Genomic DNA, 19,715 nt, shown 5'->3' on the forward strand with positions numbered 1-19,715 from the left:
GAAGACCATTAGTTTCTGGTCTTCTAATGGGTTTGAGAGGGAAGTTGAGAGAATACTGTGATGTCCATGGTAGCAGAGAAGGGTAGGGAAAGAAGTCAGCTAAGGGACTGAAAGGAGTCATTTGACTAACCCAGAAGGCCAAGGCATACAGAAGAAACAGGTCAGAGAATATCACTGGTTTTAAATATACTTGTCCTGAAACATCTCATCCCAGCATAGTTAAAGAACTCAAAATACCACTTTTGGTGTTGTTGCATTTACTTTTGAGAATTTACAAGGGCACATATGGTACGAAACACAGGAGGAAGAAGAGACATGGTACATATCTTTAAAAATAGGGGGAAATAAACCGAGAGAGTTATGGACTGTTCAACTTAAAAAAAACCTACTAGAATAACCAATAAAACTGTTTAGCTGCAAAAAAGCAAGGAAATGAGTAGCAGTCAGCATGGGTTACTTAACTACAAATCATGTCAAGCCCATGTAATTTTATTCTATGACAAAGATATATTATGGACAGAGGAGAAGAAGAAAATTTCATATATATCTTGACTTTAGACTTACTAAAATCTTGACTCTGACACTATATCTCATGATATTTTTACAAGGGAACAGTGTCTTACTAAGTGTACCTTAGGATAGTGTAAAACCAATAGGAAAATAATTGATATGTAGTATTTATTAATGAGCTACTCCTAAAATGAAAGGAAGCACTGAGTCTAATTCTGCATATGACTGTCGGGGATCTGGCACTATTCTGTGTTTTCATTAATGACCTGAACGATGGGAAGGGAGTGGTAATTAAATCTGTAGGTGGCGCTGAGATGGAAGGCACTGCATTATACTGATGGATGGGATTTCAGTTCAAAAGGATCTTGACAGATTGAAAGCATGGTCTGAAGAAAACCAAAATGCAGTTCAAGAGGCACAAGTGAAACAGTGCAGATAGACAGGCCTAATCAGCCACATAAATTTAGGATCTAGAAAAACTGGCTGAGCAACAGGCCAGTAGACAGGGATTTAAAGGTATTAGTAGATCACAAGTGGAACACAAGTCAATAATGTCATGCTGTTGAGAAAAAGATAAGCGCTATCCTGGGAAGATTAAAAGGAGCAAAGCGAATAAACACACGGTGTATCTTTCTGCTCTGCTCAGCATTTGCAAGAGTTCAGGAGGAGTCCTGCGTGGGGCATTTCAACAGAGGTGTGGGAGACTCCACAGGAGAGAAAAGAGAATGGTCAGAGATCTGAAAAGCAGCTCCGGTGCAGACAGGCTGAGCAATCTGCTCTTTAATGTGTGTAATGCACAGAAAAGAAGAACAGGGAGAGTGTTTGACTCATACTGGCCTTAAAAGGCTGCTGGAAGAGAAACAGAATTGTCTTTTCTCCGTGGCCACAGTAAACAGGAAGAAACAGGCTCTATTTACCACATACTTTTGGTTAGATAAAAAACAGGATTATTAGATGGCAAAATAAGTTGCCAAGCCATGTGTTGGATCTTCATCACTGGTCTCTATGATAGCTATTAGGGACTTTATTAACTGTTTCAACAAGGGTCTGTTGGGAATGGTGTACTTAACCTTATCGTGTGGAGGGCCGAAGAACTAGAAGGATCCCTTGGAAATCAAAAGTGTCCAGAGTTTTATTGACTCCTTGCATGGTGAGACCTCTTCAAAAACATAATCCAAAGTATTTGGTGTGAGAGTGGAAGAAACAAAATGATGATGGAGTGGTGGGATAGGAAAGCTTACTTTACTGACTAATATTCCCTCACACTGGTAAATAAGTTTTTTAACCATCAAGTTAGGAAAGGAAAAGAAAATTTGTTATAAGTCATCCTTGCACTTACCATTGTTTGCACTGAATCTTTTGCTGCTATTTCAGTTGTATTTTTGCTGAAGGTAAAACCGATAATAATGATCTACTTACATGGCCTGTTCTCTGTATATCTGTCATATTAAAGTCCATGCTGTTTGTTTATCATGCACTGATCTATAACTCTCTATTAATTTAATTATACTAAAAGATCTTAAAAGCCTTGGGCTAAGTAACATGTCAATTACAAATGAGTTTAACTTGGAATAAATATAAACTTAATACTTGTAATTTATTGCTTTAAATATAAACAAAGCCCTTACTATGACACAATCTATTATTAATTGCTCCAGTGCCCCAAGTCCAATTAAGCAAATCCATTTACATTTTCTTCAGAGGAAGTCGATGTTCATTTCTCATAGGAAGTGCAAGGAGTCTACCTTTCCACTTCTTTAAACCCCCTAATGCAACAAAGCACTTCTGTGTTTAATGAAGTGTATCATGTCGGGGGCGAGGGGACTGCTGGTGGCTTGGGAGGTAGAGCCACGTGGGAGGGCTCATATTTCCTTGAACGAAGTAACTTTCAATCAAATATCTGGTCATATACAATTATTTCTTCAGATATAAGTAATGAATGCATGTTTTCTAGTTGAAGAGTCTGTACTATCTTTCTTCAGTACCCTTTCAGTAACAAGGAGAGGCTGAGTTATACATGTGTATATGTGCATGTGTGTATGTGCATTATATATGTTCAACTGAAAAGTATCTTAAACTTTTTTATTTAGTTATGCTTGCATGTATTAAAGTAGCTAAACTGATTTTTTTTTTTATGTGTGTGAAAACGTGTACATATAAAAATGTCAGCCGCTGTGTTGAGACCTGGTACTTCATGCCTGGGGTAAAATTTTACTGCCTAGTTATAAAAGAGAGGGTTTATAGTGGAAACCCTGACACAACATTAACTATGGTTATGCTATCAAAGGAGTGCAGCATTTAAGAATTTCGGAACTATTTCGTTTGTGTGTGTATACGCAGTCATGTGTCTGTGTCTAAAACTTCACCTTGACTTACACATGCCTTTTAAATTTATTTTTTGAACACTTTGAGAAGCAAAGTCACAAACCGGTTCTGACAACAGCATCTTCATATGTGTACCCTTCCTGTTTGCTGTCTATAAACAATAAAAACATTTCAAAAACTGGAAAAAAAGTCACCAGTAGAGCATGTGTTGCTTAGAAGTGGACGAGCAATGCTTTTTTTTCTATTTTTCCAAGTTAGGGAACCGAGTAATGCATAGCAAGTTGCAAGAAGTCACACACAAATCAGTTACAGTGTTGGCACCAGAGTCTAAATCTTCTGAGTTCCAATCCTATACTTCAGATTCATGGCTTCTTTAGTGATATTAATGAAACACTGAAATGAAATGAGAAGAATGGAGATTATAAACATTTAATGGGCAGAACTGAGATTTTTGGAGAATGAGCTCAATCACACATCCCTGTGGTGTCTGTCTGTCTAGTTGCATCAAAGGGAATGGGCTGGACAATCATCCTTGGACCTATCATTCATCAAGTTATGAGAAAGATAAGGATTTTATCTATAAACCTGCACAGGGTTTACAAAACTTCTGATGGGACTTGCAGCTAGTTCACTGACTCCTCTGAACATGAAAGGTTGCGTGGGAGGAGTAGGAACCATCACTTGGGTTGTCTGTAGCAGGAAAACAATAGAATATGGAAAAAATGTAGGGTAAGCACTATTTCAAAGGATCTTAAGGAAATTAGGTGCTCTAACAGTATTCAGTCTTGATGCAAAGCAATATTACTTCCTAGCAAATAACTCCTGTATTTTCTTGTGTGTGACAATGATATCAAGAATAAAGCAAAAATAATTCCCATCACATTTCCAAAAACCTTGTTTTGAAGCTTATGATTCTGAAGGCTAATAGTATAGCAGAAACACAAATATAAAACATTACTATTTTTTCCATTTTATAGTATGTGGCACACCAACATGCCAATCCACTATTAGCAATATGTTGGTTTTAATACAAGGTTAGCTGTCTTTAAGCTATTAAACTGTGTTAATATGAACACAGAACTTAATGGAAATGTTATACTTCAAGATTTGATCCCTGGGGATGGCCTTTTAGTGAACAAAGAGAAAGAGAGACACTAGCCCCAGTGATGTTAGATATTTATATCCATACCATTTAAGTACCTGGGCTTGAAACATTGTCCTCATGTTATTTCAAATATGGCTTTGGAATTGTAGACTCATAGAATCATTTAAGTTAAGAGGAACCACTTGAAGTCAAATAGTCCAACCCCCTGCTCAGAGCAGGTCTAATTTGATAAAGGTCGCTGAGGATCTTATCCTGTCAAGTCTTGAACACCTACAAGGATTGAGACTCCACAACCTCTCTGAGCAGAATGCTCCAGTGTTTGACCATCCACACAATAAAATAATTGTCCAGCCTCTGGACTGTCATGGTGCACCTCTGAGAAGTTTCTGGCTTTTTTATCTGCATCCTCTGATCACTGCAGTTGCAAATTGGAATAGGGTCTCCCTTTAGCTTTCTCTTCTCCAGACTGAATAAACCCAGTTCTCTCATCCTCTCCTCATATGTCACATGTTCTAGCCCTAAACCATTGCGGTGCCTCCACTAGGCTGGCTCAAATCAGTCACTATTTTTATTGCACTGGGGAGACCAGAACTGGACAAAGCACTCCAGATGAAGTCTCAACAAGCATCAAATAGTGGGGAAGGATAAATTCTCTAGATCTGCTGGCTGCGATCTTTCTAATACAGCCCAGGATGCAGCTGATCTGTACTGCTGCACTGCTGACTCATGTTCAACTTGCTGTCCACCATGACCTGCAGATCCTTTTCTGCAGAGCTGTTTACCAAGGAGTTGGTCCCCAGCCTGTATTGGTGTGGGCAGTTACTCTGTGCTAGACACAAGGCTTTGCATTCGCTGTTGTTGAACTTCATGGGGTTCTTGTCAGCTTTCTTCCAGTTCCCATCAACTTTATTCCAGTTCTTATTAACCCTGTTCGATTGCCATGAGCTTTAAAAGACGGCACAGTGTTCTTGCGATGACATTGGCCAATTCCTTCAACACTCTCACACACATCCCGTCTGATCCCATGGACCTCTGTGCATATGTTGTGACTGAATGGTCAGATGTTGTCTAGTAATTTCCATTTGTATACCTATGTTTTTCAACTGCTTCAGAAATGTCCTCTTTCTTCCACGTTAGTAGTAACATAAACATAGGTTATATTTAGGCTTGTTTAATGGCTCCTTCAAACAGTCAAAGCACTGTGAAGGCCTTTAGTGTAGAAGAGAATACAACTCTCAGACTGTAATTAGAGGAACGTTTCTTTCCATGGCAGGCTGGCTAAGCCTCACCACTCCCTCCTGGCTCCAGACAAGTCCCTCCATTGTGCTGGTACAACTATTTGTGCGACTGTTTGGTGAAATGGATTGCAGAGGTTAAAACTAGCCTTGTTTTTTCTGTAGGTTTTTAAAATCCAGCTCCTTTATCTTTCTAGTTCCCCACAGAACAGTCCCACTGCCAGAAATAAGGTCAGGAATAAACATCGAGGTGCAGTATTGAGGAGGAAACAACAGTGCTGATGGTGAAATGCTTGTCATGCTGCATCCTCAGAACAAGAAATAAGAGTGATACAAAGCAGGAGGAAAAAACAAACTAACAAAAAGTAATCACACCATCCTATTCCCTACTTTTACTGTAGCATCCTACCATTCTGGCATACCTAAAAAGCTCTCAGCATAATGACGACATTTCAAGCAGCAGGATCAATTGTTTTTGTTATGGTGCTTGTATATATGCAATGTATATGCCCAGTAAAACCTGATTCCACCTACATTGTTTGGTAATTACAATTTATTGAGTTCCTAAGATAGATAGAAAAGTATACTTTTTATTATTCCATTCTAGCTATCGTATCTTAATGAAATAGCAGGCACACAGAAATGTGTAAACTGTAGTCTGCTCTGGTAAATGTGAGGTGCTCTTGAGCTGAGCCAGTCTGCACCAGTGAGATGGACTTCAAGAGGAGCAGAGGTAAGACAGAGAGCAGATTGAGCAATAAAATATTCACAGAATAAATGCCACAACCACAAATAATTGAATTAAGCAATAACAAGGCAGACACAGGGCATTTCCTGGGGATTAATGACTAGCTGGGAGAGTTGATGGTCCACGGCGGTCATCAATTCCCCGGGAAATGTCCTGTACCAAGGTCATCGTTGCTATTATATCCCCCTTTCCTTTTCTCCAGCAAAGAAAAAGAATCCCACATTTTACCCGTTTTCACACAGTGTCATCACTCCTTTAGATGACTGTGGAACAGATGGGTTTGAATGGCAGAGCTGCTGAAGGATTTCTGTGTAATTGATGTCCGGTGCCACAACCAATCAAAACCACTTTTTCAACATTGGATTTTTAATCGGGCTTATACAATATTTCAGTTTTTGACTTATTTAACTCTCGTGAATCCCCAAATAATAATTTTATTTTGTTGTGGGCCTGCAACCCTGACAAATCTGTGTCTGCATTATAGCTAGGTGAGCTGGAGGAAGCTGGACATATTTTATTCCTTTAGAAGTTTTCTGTAGCATAAAGAACCTGCTGAGAGAACTGGCAGAATTTATGCATTCAGCCTGTTCTTTGGCAATAATGTGTGGATTTATAACATAAAGTACTTGCTTAGAACAGGTCAATAATGGAGATAATTAAATCTGTCTTTGCTATTCAATAACAATTATGAATTAAAATTTGTTATGGCAGGTTCTTCAATACAAGGACTATCATAGCTGAATTCCTCTAAGTAATAATTTTATCCAGACATGTTTAAGATATTATTCTGTGGCAAGTATGTAAATCTTTAAAATCTATTTTTCAAACAGTAAAATAAAAAATAAAGCACTAAACCCAAAGGTCCAGAAGATAAAGGAGCTTATGATTATCTGCATGCTCTTGGGTCAAATTTATTTTACAGTTATGCCAGTATTCCTTAATACACTTATCTTCAGGATTTGTGAATCGTAATCTATCACTTTTTTTCCCTTAAACTAACATTTCACATTCAATTAACCTAATCTTGAAACAGAACACTGTAGACTATACATTTTTTTAAATTACTGTTTATGATCCTTTATTCATGTTCCATTTACGCACACTCTCTGTTACTGTTGGCATTTGCATAGTTTGTGGTGTGCAGCAAGTTGCTCTTTCTTCACTTCAGCATGATGTAGTTAAACCGCTTATTTTCACATGCCTGGAATTTTTTGGCTCCGTATACCCATATTAATTTAACTGGCCAATTAGTTGTTATTAAAATATTTTAAAAGAACATACAACAACATATGCACAACAAATTATTTCTTTCCACAATTTTATTAACATTTTTGTAGGTAGTTTCCAGTTTCTCACCTCCTTTTCCCACCAAGAGAGACTCTCCAAGTTTAGGAATAGAGACTGCATGTTAGATTCAGGGCCCCACTAAGTTTCCTTGAATTCCTTTAAGCTATGTCGAAAGCATGGAAAAAATGGGCTGAACTAATGAAATCTTAGATCCCTTTCTTGCGTCACTCTAACATTAGGAGTTGATGCCACCCTTACAGCATGACACATTCAGATCATCCATGACAACAGGCTGGTGCTCCAGGAGTTTTCAGGAGGGGGTGAGAGATTATTATCAGATTTCATTGCCCAACTAGGTGCAAGTGAACAATCAACATATTAAAAGGGATGCAATGCCGTGTATTTAATCTCCTTTTTTTTTGGTCGGCTCTAACCATGTACCACATGTTGTTCACAAAGACAATTCTGCAAGATCAAAATAGAACTGGTCTTTAATACTGGGGTTTTAACTGTCAGTTCGGCATTGGCAAGGGGAATGTACCTAATTTTGCCTTGTAAACCTTTTGTGGCAAAAATAGCAGCTTTGTTTTGTGTTTGTAGATCATTTGGTTCTTAATCTGTGATTTGGACTCCCAGATAAAATATCAATAGACAACTAATTTAAAATGAAAAGTGCTAAACAATCTAGCCACTCCTTCACAATTTTCCCTGACCAGTTCAGTTCTGCAGTACCAAAAACAAAAGGAGTCCCTTAGAAACACAACCCTACTGCTACTAGATGTATCATTGTTTCCCGTTATACTTGCACCGTTTCTTAGAATTAACCTAAGCTGGATGTAGTGATGGTCAGAGAGCAAAGAGGTAATAGGCTGGAAGGCTGCAAATATTTACATCTCTTGGTGTGAATGTGCATGTGTGTGTGTGAGGGAGAAGGAGATAAAGTACAGTAGCTGAGAATCTGGCCTAAAGTTTGCACATAAAATAAAGATAATAGAAAAATCTTTAGTGCCATAGATCAGGTACGGCCAACCTTTTAATCAATGGAAGTCAAGAATGTATAATGTCAGATTGATTAATGTAGTATTTTATAATATTTTTTTCTGGAAATATTACAAGTATTGAGCTCCACATTTTATTTCTGGAAATAAGAAGAGGAGCACATCTTGTCTTAGAGTATCTTATTTCAGCTTTGTGGGACAGTTGACTGATTGCCAACAAAGTCAAGGCCAGGGTCCTGCAAAAATTAAAATTTCCCGATGCAAGAAGAGTTACTGTAATTGCCACTATTAGTGTGCTTTACCTTTAAAAAGGATGGTGTTTCAATAGACTAAAAAACAAGCTATGTTGCTTCAGCACTGGACAGTGAATGAGATTCTCTTGAATATTGATTCCAAAAGTACAGTTCTCTGCTCCCTTGCTGCTAATATATATAAGTAAAGATCATATTTCTAGATGTCCTTTTATGTCTTCAGGCTCTTCCACTGCAGATGAGAATGGAAGCTCAAAACTGCTCTATAACATGGCCCAGAGGCAGCAAAAAATATACAAATGCTTTCCCACTGAAGTTGTTGCTGTCCAGGGAATTTCCATGCTGACAAATGGAGAGGAGGTGGTGTACACAATTACAAGCAAGATGGAAGGATGCCAGCGAGGTATTGTTTATATCAGGTGTACCACGAACAAGGAAAGCTGAGTGTGGATGGAGGGAATTCTATGGACTAAGTGGGTGCTGTCTGCTGGTGGGAAATGGGATGTGATTGAGTGGTTGCATGATGGCCAAGCACTCTGCACCCTAAACCAGCTTCTTACCAGATCCAGCCCACACTGACAAGCACAAAGGAGAGCTGTAAGTGTTTGGAAGCCCCTCCTGAGCTGCTGCCACCTTCTTCTGCCTGGCCCAGCCAGTCAGTTCCCGGACAATGGATACTGGCGGCGGCCTCTCAGTGTATCTGGTGATGCCAGTGGCTGCTGCTGCTCCCAGAGGCTGGCTGGGTCCCTGTGTGCGATCAGCATCAGCTCCTTTAACAGGAGCACTTCCGCCTGTCCAGAAACACTGACACAAAAAGAGACAATGTGGGCTGGCTGCGCCCACCATAGGCTGCATAGGCCATGCACATATTTGGGACCCAGAGGCAGCAGATTTGTCAGTAATACAAAACTGACCAGCCAGAAGAGTACAAAAAGGCTTAACTTTACCTCCATGCTCAAAGCACTTTGATTTAAATGATGGAGTGCAGACATTGCATGCAGAGCACGCAGAGCTGTTTCTGAACAGGTGAATACACTTGTTTGTTAACCATCCAATTACTTCTGGCAACGTTGTAAGGTATTTTTATACTGTTCTTGTGTTAAAGGAAGCTTTCAGTCTGATAAGTTATAACATCACACCTGTGTAAACATGAGGTATGATGCCATAAGCTTTACTTACAATTACAGTTGTTTTTCTTAAATTACATGAAGTATAATCCACAATAAGACACTTCATTGTTGGCAGTTATTACAGATGTATCTCTGAAAAGGCTGATTGCTTAATTACACCTCTTATTATGACTATTCTGGAAAATTTCTAAAAAGAATCTCTAACAAAGAACCGGATGAATGTTTCCTCTGTATTCTTCAGTTAAGGTTTGATTGTTCAACCTTTAGATTTATTAAAGTCAATCAGTTCAGCTTCTATTTTCTATTCAGTGTAATTTTACTTCAGGCAAATTTCACTTATGTGGTATTTAATCCAAATAAATAATATTATTCCAAACCTTTTTGCTTCCTATTGCACAAGGTTGTTAAACAATTGTCTTCGAAAACTCCAGTCATTAACTATGACAAGTCTCAATGTTAACATGTTATTGTTAGCATTTGTACTAAATTGCCTTTCTTACTCATAAATACTTGAGTTAAATAGTAAAGACTTTTTTTCTGGCAATAACTCTTCAGTTAGTTTTTACTCCTTAAGCACAGAGAGCTTCCAATTAGGTGAACAGAAATTTCAATGGGTAAGCAAGTGAGGATTTGGGTCCATGCAAAAATGATACCAAGTTTACAGATACCTAAATTTGGTGTCTGTATCAGAAGCCTGATGAAAATGTCATAATCTATGTAAAGAAAATTGCACATGATTTAGAAAATAAGCATTAATATCTCTCTCTACTTTTCTTTTCTGTTATTTTCTAATCAGATCATTCTTACCTTCCATGAATAAAAGCAGAAATTATATTTAAGGGTTTCAAAACTATTTCCTTGATTTAATTTCATATGGATTTTTAGTAGCTGGATTATTTCAGTGGAACTACTCTGAATCCCTGAATTTAATCAGATATCTGAGTCTTTTCAGAATCAAGGCTAAAGTAGAAATATATTTTATCATTTCTGGAGAAAAGACTGCTTTGATGGGAATATTCATGAGTGCTTCTTCTGAATGAAGACCTAAAAAAAATGGCAAGTAGTCTACTCAAAACTTCTTCCTCAACTAATAATGTTCACTCTTTTCCTTCTAGACCCTTAGTAAATTTCAACTATACGTGAAATAGTCAGATAATATTAACAAAAGTGCTTATCCTTATTGATTTGGTCCTACTCAGAACTGTATGTATGCTGAAGTCATACTGTAATGAATTAGTTGCCTTGAAGTAGCCACTATGTCTCTTTAAGCTGTGTCTTTGGAAGAATTCCCACTTTTGTTTTTCTAAAACTAGAGACTGGAGATGGTTAAATTCAGATGGACAACATCAACATGATGTTGATCAACATGATCTAACCTTAAAGTTAGCCCTGCTTGGAGCAGGAGGATGGACTAGCTGAGGTCTCTCCCAACACATATTAGTCCATAATTCTAAAATGAAATTTAGTGTGGGTTGAATATGAGAAGGACTACAGGCAGCAGGGCTGAAACAAGCTACGACAGAAGGAGAGAAAACATGGCTTCCTGTTATTGAACAACAGCCTCATTATACACAAAGCCACTTAGGAATGATGTAAAAGAGAAACCAGCCAAAACAAAGCTGAAAACAATAACTGCAGTAACTGTAAATCCACTGCTGGACTGGAGAATCCCCCTCCATGCACCTTCCCCCTCACCCAGGGACCCCTGGTAATAAGAAGGGCAGAATATACTTTTTAATGCATTCAGTCCTTATGTACTTGACATTAGAAGTACCAAAAAAGTAAAACCAACCAAACAAAACTCAAGCCAAATTAACTGCTCCAAGTTAAACCTGTGTAACTGTGAAACTGATAGCACACATCACTCAGCAGAAGCAGATCCAAAAAGTTAAAAAAAATGCTTCTTAAAATACACATAACAAAGTAACGCTGACATTATTCACTGACATCCCGGGCTGTTAGGAACATCGCCAATAGCGAGTGAGGTGATGCATTTTCCTACGGCAAGGCAAATAATTTCCCTGGCAGCTGAAATAAAGTGTTGACTCTTCTTGAAAATTAATTAGCAAAGAAACACAACAGAAAAAACGAAAGGCTTCTTGTTCCTAAAGGTTATTCTGTAAGGAAATAAATCATATGAAGGTATGAAGTGTGCTCTCCTGTACTTTATGATTAAGTGCTTATAATATAGACAGTCTCTAAGCCTCAGCTTTTGCTAGGAAGTTCACATCAAAGGTGAGTTAAGTCTTTATTATAAATACATAGTAAAATATAGAAACCAGAACTGCTTTAAGTTGGGAGATCCTCTGGTTTCAGTAAAAAGACCCTTCTTTCTTTCTATCGACTCATTTTACAAGTGATGTCCCAAATTTATGCTAAGAACATTTTCATGAAGCTTTTGCTCTCCTCTTGGCAGAGGGCCTTGAAATTTGTGTCAAATAAATTAGAACTAATGTCTTCGGCTAAAAAGAGAAGCCTGTTAAAGGGCAGTAGTAATCAAGACAAGATAATCATTTATCTGTGATTTTGTGGGTATTAGTCTAATATCCTGTCTATTCACAGCATGTCAAAGATAACAGCAGTCACTGGTTTACTGTTTTTCTGCCCTCTCCTTCCTCCCTCCCTCCGTTCCTCAGGCCTCAGGAGATAAAAGATAAAAAACACATATTAGGCCAATTGCAATAACATTCCACTAAAAGGGATACACTGTTACTATTATAAATTAATGCTTTAAAATCCAGACTAAAAGAAACTACTATTAGATAATTATCTGTCCCTCAGATAATTATGCACATGAGTAATTCTGTGTCTCTGAAGAGTTTATAGGATTTACTGGAAGTCCCTGGAGGTATCACCAGTCACATGTGAACCTGTTTACAGAACTGTGACTGTAGTTACAAACGACAGTCATGATAATGATTCCCAAAAAAAGTTTCAGGGTGGGAAATAATCAAGATAGATACCGGGGATTTTTGTCAATTCTTTTGTTCCTATATGTAGCAATTTACATGTTAGGGTTTAAATCTGATACTTGTGCTGGCCACTACAGATACTATTGAAAAAAAAGGATCTCAAATGTGTTGTTGAATTTCACTCTAGATACTTTCCAATAGTTAGAGATTTAATCCTGTTGATTTTGTCACCTCGCTACCTTTGAAGGCTCTCCTTCCTGATGGGGAAGCATATCTAAAGGTCAAATAAAGCACATAAGTGTCCATTCTGTAGTCTTTATAGCCACTTTCCTGTCATGTAGTGATACAAAGCAGCCTCAAGAGCTGACTCTCAGAGCTTCCCCTGCTTGTAGAAACTTTAGGCTCGCACTAGTCAGTGAAGGGAAAGTGGTTTTCAGCCTCACATTTTTTTACAATCTGCTTTTTGGCATAAGCGTGAGCATTCTCCCTTAACTAGGCTGGGAGTTGAGGCTCAGTTCACCTCCTAATTAATTAACGCAAAATCATTTATTCAAAATTAAATTATTTTGTTATTGTGCACAGTGGCTAACCTTTCACATCTGACATATTGTATAGATCTTTTATTTTATTTACAAATGTCTGTTTAAAGAAATGATTAGTTCTGTAATTTGTTCAGCAAGGCTTCTTTATAGCAAAGCCCTCCTGGGAACTCTTATGCAAATAAAATCCATCTGGAGATTGGAAGTAATGCAGGTGAAATTATAAGCAATATACTTAATTTTTAGGAGGATTTAAAGGGATATAAAAGCACACTTCATTAGAAAATCCATGCTACCAACACATGTCCCCGTCACTGTTTTACAGGAGTGCTAGTACATACAGCATCAGCTTCCTTTGAGGTCCTCCCCAAACTATTGAAATCTGTCCCATATCAAATATGCATATAACTTATGTATTTACTATTTTTCACAGCTTAGTGACTGACTTGTATTTTACAGGAAGATCCAAATAGAAAATGGAGCTATGCAGTGGGGATCTGGTGATAAAGAAGTGATTACAGCATCCAAAGAGGAGGTAAGGATGCATTTTCTATGTCCCATTTTATGCTCCATAGCCTGCGTCAGTTCTTTCATCTTCTCCTATATGGTGGGGACCCTCATTTGTCCATGAAGCTGGTGTGCTGGGAGTAGAGAGTGGGAAGAAAAACCTGCTCACAATTAGTAAAATTTTCAGTGCTGTCAGTAGTTCATTAGATTATGTATTCTAGCAAACCGGAATCTATTATAGCTATTAGGAAATTATTTTATTTAGTTTCTTTTATTTCAAAATTAAAAATGGCCCATGAGTGGATGTTATCAGGATCTGTATTATAGAAATTAATTAAAAGTTCGTAGCTATTGTTTACTGTAGCTATGGAAAAGGAAAATAGCTTAAAAGGAATGTCTTAGTTTTCTCTACTTTAAAAGTATATGTGCCATGGAAATTTCAAGTCAGAGAGTGTCACAGTATGGCTATTGTGTAAAACTTAGAAAACAGGCTTACTTCCATGAGCCAAAAATATGACTCCCAATTCCTGTCATTTAAAATGTGTGGAATCTATAGAATCTAGTCCTGCTTTATCACTCCATCACAAGGTAAGCCCCAAAAGACTACAAGGCTTTTTTTTTTCCCCATGGAAAGAAAAGAAAGGAGAGAGAAGGGAAAGAAAGAGAAAGGAGGGAAAAAACTGCTGACATTTGCAGGGGAGGGAATCTGCTATTAAAGTACTCTTTCAGGACAAATTTTCACATTTATTTGATGCACTTCATCTATCATTAGCAGTGGCAAAAAATTAAGGGAGACAATTTTGAAAGGTTGGATATGTTTCTAAAGGTAAGTGTATATAAAGGAAAAAATGGTGACTGTCTTTTGTGTTTGTGAAGACTAGCTGGGTTTCCTGGGTTTCATCTTAAGAATGAAAAACTGTAACTGAACAATTTGGACAGTTCTGACAGTGTTACTGAAACAATCTTTGTTCTTTTGTTTGCTTAGAGTCACAGGAAGAGAAGCTTTTGGCATCAAGAAGCACCATTAGCAATATCAACATTTTACCAAAATGAGAATACATTGTCCAACCAGTGTTTCACCTTGAGTATTGAAAGACATTCACTTTTGTCTACATGGGTTAAAAGTCGCTCCTTTTCCAGTAAGATCAACCTCAACAGTTTCTTGATTTGTTTAATGTAAGAAAAAGCATACCTTTCAGGTTACAAATAATGCTTCTCAGTACAAAAGAGGTATGGGATTGTGCTCTTTGGACTTCTGCATAAAGCTGGGGTCTCTGCAGATTGTTGGAAAGGCAAAATGCATAGCAGGACTGCCAGTGATCAAAATAACTCAGAGAGGATAAAAGACATATCCAAGCACTGTTGTCAGAGAGAGGCACACTATTCTTGCAGTTTCTTGCAGAAAACATGCTGTAGAAGGAAAGACAATTGTAGTCAGCTTGTGTCATCAGAAAGTGAGGCTGCAGTCATGGGATTCTGGCTTAAAAAGCTCTTAAATTCAATCAGATCTCTCAGATCTTGGGGAATATGAAAGATTCATGGTGTACAACCTAATTTTCTTCTGTAAGGAGGCAAACCCCTTCTTCTCATCAGAAGTGAATTCAATGGAAAGTCCAAGAGAAAGAATCTTCTAGGAATTTATCTTCCAAAAAAACACTTCCGATTAAAGATATTATTGATCCCTAAAATGCTTGCACTGTAAGGTGAACCATCCAACAGAAGAAAATGTGAAAATTAAGGTTATCATCTGTGAAGCTTCTGTATATTTGCTTCACAGCACATGTCTCATCTGAGACCATGGAATAACACACAATGTTTCCCTCCTATGGAGGATGTGCCAGCTGGTAACGTCATGCTTTCTTGCTTCCTTTTTAATTGCAATTCAGCAGCATGTTGGCCTGTATGTCACTGCCCATCCTTAATCTTTATATACATTATAGCCTGCAACTTTGATTAATCTTTTAAACATTCTTCCACATCAAACTACTCCTCCTTTTTTTTTTATGTAATCATCGCTGCCTGTGATGTGAGTCAGAGACTGCAGTTGTTTCTGACAGTTCCTAGGAAGTTGAGCCAGGTGTCATATTTGTTTTCTATTTGTAATGCATTTCTCTGTTTTATTTCTCTGGGTTATATATTATTTTCTAGGATTATGTGCATGTGTATGTTTGTATGTGTGTGTGTACACATAACATTTCTCTGTTATATATCTGTTTAGATATTACAGCTATAATATGTACACTTTGTCCTTTCTTCCTAACCTTACCACAGACTTTTGTATAGAATGTGTTAGAGTCTGTAGCAAAAAGAGAGGAAACAAGCAAAAAAAGAAATAATTTTTTTCAGTGGTTTGTACTGCACACAGCACATTTTGGAAGGTCCTGAATCGAAACAGTTTTGCTGCATGTAAGGTAAACTTCCAGTGTATCCGCTAATGGACTTCACAAAGCCTGCTAGAGTATGTGGCACTTGCATCTGAACTTCAGGCCTGCTTTGATTTCTGCTAAAGCCCAGTGCAGTCCTTCCTAAGCTGCCTGTTTTCTAGAGTTTAGGAAAAAGTCTTGTGCAAAATGTACTGCAGACCTGCAGCCTGACATTATGGAGGCCTATTCTCTCATTTTTCAATTTTCCAGCATTAATATTTTTTCCTTGTCATATTGTCCAAGAAAGTTTATTATCACTTTAAAGTTAGAAAGCATGTTTTTCACTCTTCTTGTGCTTAAAAAGGGCAGAAATATTAAAACTTTTTTTTTAAAACGTGATAATTTCAGACTTAAGAAGGATTGGAGACCAGGAATAAAAAAATGTCATGCAGTCTTTATGCCTTATCTCAAGCAAATATCGCCATTTGCACTGTAACTCTACCAAGGACGTGGCAAGAAATTCTCACTTGGGGGAGGGGGAGCAAAAAACGTGTCAATTTTACCTGCTTACCTGATGGCTGCTAGAACCAAAAGAATTAATTTTGATATTAATTATAAAAAGGAAGTTGTTTGGTTATTTACCTAAGAGGCTTTTAGCCTTCCCACTAATCACATGTGTAACTGTCAGTAATTTGATGTGTAACTGTCTACTTGTAGATTTAGTGGCAGAAGTCAGTCTCATATTATTAGCGAGTAAAATTTGTTTCTGTTAGGTGTCTCTTGAGAACGTATTCTGGAGTAGAAAAGTGACCAGAAAAATTGGTACTGACTTACACCTTTTTGGACATTTCATAGATAATCCAAAGAACACCTGGATACAGTGAATAAATTCTATTTCTTTCAGAAAAAGTAGCTGCTTCTGTCCAGGTAAAAAGTACATTGGCTCAGCAGTGAAAGAAACTTGCACTGCCTGTGCTGTATGGAGGCTGTCAATAAAAAAAGAAGTTCAATTTCCAGGGCTGTCAATAAATATATTATGTATGAGGTTTTTCATTATGTTCAGATGCAACTTGAGGTATTGTCTCTGCCTTCTCGGAACTAAAGCTATTTTTCTCGACTAGAATAGGATTCCCTTACCACATATTTGCAAATACATTGTTAATAAGCCAACGAATTGCACTTAAAGACAGCAAACAGGTTATTTTTCTTTTCTCTTGATTCCTTCTGGGTGCTTTGAGTGAACTGAAAGGTGATCTTAAACTTCTTTTTATGCTGACTTCATATACTGAGAAATGCAACGTTTATAGATAAACACTCTCACTTTTAATGAAAATTATTAGCTATCAACATTTTGCTTGGAGGCATAAGCCATAGCCCAAACTCCATTCAAATCCATTAAATATGCTTGAGACCCAGCTGTCAATAGGCACCATGAAGTAAATTTAATTTTCAGAGTCAATACAGAGCACAGCTGCATTAAGCATAGGATAATTCTGGCACATTATTAATTTGAATGGCCATGTAAGGCATTGTCTAGACAAGATATAAGCCCAAGTTTTCATAGGCAATCTGTACATAAAATGAAGTATGTCAAGGTTGTAAAGAATACTAATAACACAGATCTGGCCTATTAAACAATATTGATTGCTCTTACTGTGACACGGTCCAGTAACTTTAGAGGTGAAATAGTAAGATGTTCAGTACTACTGCTTCTTTTTGAAAAGCAACACTAAGCATGGACTTTTTCAGATGAAGCTTGAATACATGCGATCTCAAATGTTTACTAGCATTATCCATGATTTCTAGTAACCTATTTCTGCGGATTGGGCCATTTAAAAATAGGAGAGTCATCAGAAACAGCAATTAGTCTTGCTGGTAATATGAGGCATTTTTATTTCAAATGCTGTCAATATTTGACTTTTTCACAATAATTGTAGGTATGCTCTGCATAAATAATGTCTGTTTTAGAAGGTTTAGCAAATTTATACTTGATACTTATACTGTTTATACATAGTTGTACAGAGTCTGTATAACATTTCCAAGAGAAAGAAATAAAAAAGGAAAATTAATCTTTCGAAAACTGTACAAGTCTGTAGTAAAATTGTTCCAAATTATTTCTGTGGTCCTGTATGAACTCTCTTAAATGACTGAGTATCTAGGCTCAGACTAGATATAAGGAAGAAATTTTTTACAATGAGGGTGGTGAAACACTGGCACAGGTTGCCCAGAGAGGTGGTAGATGCCCCATCCTTGGAAACATTCAAGACCAGGCTGGATGGGGCTCTGAGCAACCTGATCGAGTTGTAGATGTCCCTGCCAATTGCAGGGGGGATGGACTAGATGACCTTTAAAGGTCCCTCCCATCCCAAAGCATTCTATGGTTCTATGATTCTATGATTTTGGTGCTTGCACTGTTCTGTGTGCAAACAGACTGGAAGTTCTTCTAAAACATTAGTGAAGTAAATCTGCTTCACTTTCAGATGATAGTGTAAACAATGTTTGGTCTGTATTTTGTGGACTCTTTCATACACTGAGCTCACTGGATTTATTACTGCCAGGCCTAGCTACATCCACATTAACAAGTAACACAGACCAATAGGAGTGGATCTGCAGAGCACAGCAGTTGGTACTGAGGACCAGCATCCTCATTGTACATATTGTACATATACAGTGTGTTTTAATTTGAACTAGCTCCAGTGCGGTCCCATGGATTGAATGCCCTGTTGCAACTGTAATACTCTATAAGTGCACTCCCAGGGTGCATCTTCCAGTTCTGTTTCATCCAGGTCATCTGTCCCAGTGTGAACTAAAGCACAAGAAGGGGGAGAAAATTGGGAGACAAATTTCAGGAGCTGAACTAAACCATTAATGTGGACAAAGTCTTTGGCCTTTGGGTTCCTAGTTAAGATGACTAAGGAATATAGAATAATTCATAGGGTAAGTTAGGTCAGAAGGGACCTCAGGAGGTCCTCTAGTCAAACCCTCTAAGCTAGCAACCTAGACCCACTGCAGTGGAGAGGAATAACCACCTTCACAGTGCAAGTCAACACATGCTATGATCTGAAACACTGCTATCTTTTTTTTTTATTTTTACTATTGAAGGAAGACAGGAATAACAGCACTGGGCACTTGAAGTTAGTTGGGATAAATGCTTAGCATTTAATGCATCAAAAAATACCTATAATTCCCAAATTCTATCACAATAGAATAATTCACTCTTTCCAAGACTAATGGGGCATTTTATTTCCTAAATATGATTAACACTTCTAGTTTTACCTTAGTTAGTGCAATACCAGAAAGTATTCTTAATAAAATTATGATTTTATGGCTGTTTATACTTTTATACATAATAATTATATGCATAAATATGGTATTTATTTAGGACAAAATGTACTACAACAGTGAATCCCACAAGTTAATTTTAAAAGTAGTAAATTATTTCCTTGCTCTTGTTTAAAATTTGTGGTTCAAAGAAATCAAGTGTTCTCTCATTCTTTTATTACATAACATTTAGTTAGTCTTGTCTGGAATGAAGGCATAAATTATATGCTAACCATTAACCAGCTGCTTAGTCTTCTGTTTTTCAAACAACCTTTTATAGAGTTCTTAGTCTTCCCTCATTGCCAAATGCAAACATTCAGAATTCATGTGACTGAAGTAAAAAGAAATAAAATTCTAAAGAATGAAAAATATTTTCAACATGTAAAATGCTTTTTGGTTTTTTTTTTTAATTGTCAGATGAGACTGTCAGGAAAAAGGCTGACTCCAGGAATACAAACTTTGAAAGGGACAATAAATACTTCAA

Source organism: Platalea leucorodia (genome assembly GCF_965183815.1).
Source record: "Platalea leucorodia genome assembly, chromosome: 1".
Taxonomy (NCBI): domain Eukaryota; kingdom Metazoa; phylum Chordata; class Aves; order Pelecaniformes; family Threskiornithidae; genus Platalea; species Platalea leucorodia.